Here is a 3857-nt window from a genome sequence, read left to right on the forward strand (position 1 = left end):
TATCTGTTGTTGTGTTTGTGTCTCCTTACTGGTAAAAGTCAATCTTTATGCTACTGAGACTTCCTGGCCTCAGTCCAACTGGTTAAGAAGATTAACCTGTATAATGTTTGCTTTCCAACATTGGGCCTGATCCTGCATTTATAGATCATCCAACACTCTTAGTGACTTCACAGAGTGAGCAGATGATGCAAGATCAGGACCACTATAAGCTAACAGTAAATGTTGCAATGTAAGTTCAGATTCACAACATCTTAGAGAAAATATCTTTTACTGGTAGACAGAGCAAATACAACGCACAAAAGCCATTTTTTACACCAAAGGAATACTCGAAGGGGAATCTTTATCATATTTTTCAAACAATGTTAAGGATTTTATCATTTCCTATGAAGATTCTTAAACCCAAATTTAGTTAGCATCATTTGCAATTAGGGAGAAATAGATTGTGAACTCTGGAAATTTAAGATGATACACATTGCCTTAAGATTTCCTGTCCTAACACAGAGCCATTTTTTGTACAAAAATGTGACATTTTGTACTTTATAAACTACCAAACAAGTGAATAAATACGCTTGACATTATAAGGTCCTAGCATTGATTTATATATCAAGAGACTGCCCGCCCTTACTAGGCATCCTCATCATGACAAAATATCATCACGTATAATGAGTTCAGTTCCACTCTATCTTTATTAGAAGACAACACATCTGAAGTGTCCATTTTTGGCCATCTTTTTAGTGGATACTTAAGACAGATTTGTATTGCATATTTACATATTGCCTTTCTTCCCAAAGAATCCCAAAGTGCTATTTTAGGGCAGGAAGTGAATGAAAATAAACAATACAAAAAATATCATAATAGAATAAAAATAACCTGTTACCAATTTAAAATCCAGGGAGAATATTGTCTACGTGGAATGTAATTAAACAAACAAACGAATGTAACCAGAACATTTGGGTTAATGCCCCTACTCTTACACAAATTGCCATAAAATCTTCAATGACCACAAATTGTCAGGGCCCCACTCTTACTTCTTATCCAAAAGACAGCCTTTCCAGGAGCACTGTTATATGTACCTCTGTGTTGTAGCATTCTTCACTATTCTTTGGTAGACTCCCATCCAAGTACAGAACAGGTTTAATTCCACTTAACTCATGAGATTTGTCAGGATCTACTCCTGGGGGAATTCTGTGCCACTGAATACGTGCAGAATTCATGTCCTATGCAGACTTTTTTTTCTCCACAGAAAATAGATTCTGCCAGGGAGACACTGCAGTTACACCTTTTGCCCACGAGGAGTTGCTGTGCTGCCATAAGAGAGGGCAGTGAGCTGAGGGCCAGAGTATCCAGCCATGAGATGGAGGGGGCAGTGGCTGCCTTCCTCACAGAGCCCTGCCAGCAGGGCCATCTGAGAAGGCACAGGATATGTGGGGACAAACAGAGCAGGGCACATGGGGCTGTTGGGGGGGATCACATAGACTGGTGTTCAGAAGGGCTAGTGGGGGGAACAGACTGGGGCAGGGACACAGGAGCTAGTGGAGTGACAGTAATGAGTCAGGGTTTGAATGGGAGTGGGGGTGCAGGGAAACATGGGGATGTGGGGGTTGCAGGGACACATGAGGCCTGGTGGGGTGCAGGGACACACGGGGACAGGGGCAGATGTGCCTGACTGAATGGGAGAGGCTAGGGTTCAGACAGGATCTGCATGGGGGAGGCTCCCCAACCCCCTAACAACCTCCCCCAACCCCTCCCCTAACAACCCTCCAGATTCACTCCCAGGCTCCTTTCCAGAAATTATTTCCCTCTCCCTTAGCTTCTTGGTACACCTGACTCCCCCAAGATTTTGCAATATGTTTCTGTATTGTAATTTAAGTGAATTATTACTCAAAGTTCTGTATTAATTTGTCTAGTAAGGCATCTATTTGTCAAAAATATTTCCTGAATCTTTTTTGTTGTCTATATTGTTACAAACATACTTGCTGACTGGTATTTTGAAATAAATTGCCAAAATAATTGAAACTGGAGTGATTATATTGTATTATTTTGACAAATAAAATATTCAGAATTTTGCAGAATTTGAAAATATTATGCACAGAATTTTTAATTGTTTGGTGCAGAATTCCCCCAGGAATAAGGAGCACCACACAAAGTGGAATGGCTGCAGATAGCACTATTATATAGCATTGCCATTATGGCTTATGGTATTTTCATAGAACAGCTGAGAGTCATAGTAGTTTAATTTTAAAGCATGCTAGTTAATTATAGTATGCACTCAGTAAATAAAAAATGTGCAAGCTATATAATCAACTACTTTTCCATTGCAAGCCCCTGCAATTTATTCCACAGAAAATTTAAGAATCTCTTGTTTATTACAAGGGAACATTGTGCATGTTATTTTTCTCCTTCATTTGAAAACAGTCATCAGAAATCATTTCCTCTTTCTCCTGATTGTACATTTTAAATAAAATAATAATATAAGCAAACACACATCATTAGGTGCAAGTTTCCTGTTGCAAGAGAAAACAAAAGCATCTCAAAATCTTAATTGCACAGCCCAAAATGACCTTTTGTCATTTGGCCCTCGAAAGAGAGAAAGAGAAAAGAAATGACATTAAAACACACCAGGCAGAGAACTGGAAGGGAATAAAACCTCATTTACAATCTTTATGAGTCTGGAAATTGTAGCTGCTGGTTGTATGGTGAGTTGTTGGAAATCGATATCCAGTCTGACCTGTTTTTAAATGAAACTAAAGAATATGAGTTCAATGATTTGTAGCCTAACCCAGCACACATTAAAAGGCCTAAATAAAAGCAATGAGCAGAACAGAAGTTTGAAATACTTGGATAAAGATCATTGATAAAGATTTCCCTTGTCCAGATACTGTGCTTAATTATATTCAGCCTCAAACTTTCTGTGCACTGCACATTAAACCAAGAGCAAAACTTAATTATAGGTTTTTACATGAAATTTTATCATGGTTAGATTTCCATTTATTGTTAGAACAAGTAAACATATATGCAACTTTAAAAAAAAGGAAATACTTGACTTCTTGTATATTGATCATCTGAAAATATAACATTCTAAGATTCTGGCTTTTTTGTAGAAAGCGTAGTAACTGAAAAGTATGATTAGTTAAACATCTTTGTATTCGATGCCATGTAATGCAGACTGAATATATTTTTTTGCAACAAAATAGTGGCATGGATAATATTCTAATAAAGAAAATATCTGAAAAAAACATTTTTTAGAGATAAGGACAGTTTATTCATGATGATAAACTGTTCTACACAGGGCCTCGTCCTGCATTGCTGGTGCATCTGACATTTCCTTGGAGTTAAGGTGTGAAATCCTGGCCCTGCATTGAAGACAATATGATTTTGCCATTGACTTCGACTTCAGTGAGGCTAGGAGTACACTCCAAGAAGTGGAGACTCTGGTCCATTGTGTCTATGATATATGTTAATACTATACAATGTTAATGTAATATATAATAAATGCCAAGTAATGCACTTTGGAAAACATAATCTCAACTATACATATAAAATGATGGGGTCTAAACTAGCTGTTACCGCTCAAAAAAGAGATCTTGGAGTCACTGTGGATACATCTCTGTAAACATCCACTCGATGTGCAGTGGCAGTCAAAAAGTGAACAAAATGTTGGGAATCATTAAGAAAGGGTTAGATAATAAGACAGAAAATATCATATTGCCTCTATAAATCCATGGTATGCCCACATCTTGAATACTCAAAAAAAGATATATTGGAATTGGAAATGGTTCATAAAAGGGCAACAAAAATGATTAGGGGTATGGAACGGCTGCCATATGAGCAGAGATTAATAAGACTAGGAGTACTTG

Source organism: Gopherus evgoodei, chromosome 6 (genome assembly GCF_007399415.2).
Source record: "Gopherus evgoodei ecotype Sinaloan lineage chromosome 6, rGopEvg1_v1.p, whole genome shotgun sequence".
Taxonomy (NCBI): domain Eukaryota; kingdom Metazoa; phylum Chordata; order Testudines; family Testudinidae; genus Gopherus; species Gopherus evgoodei.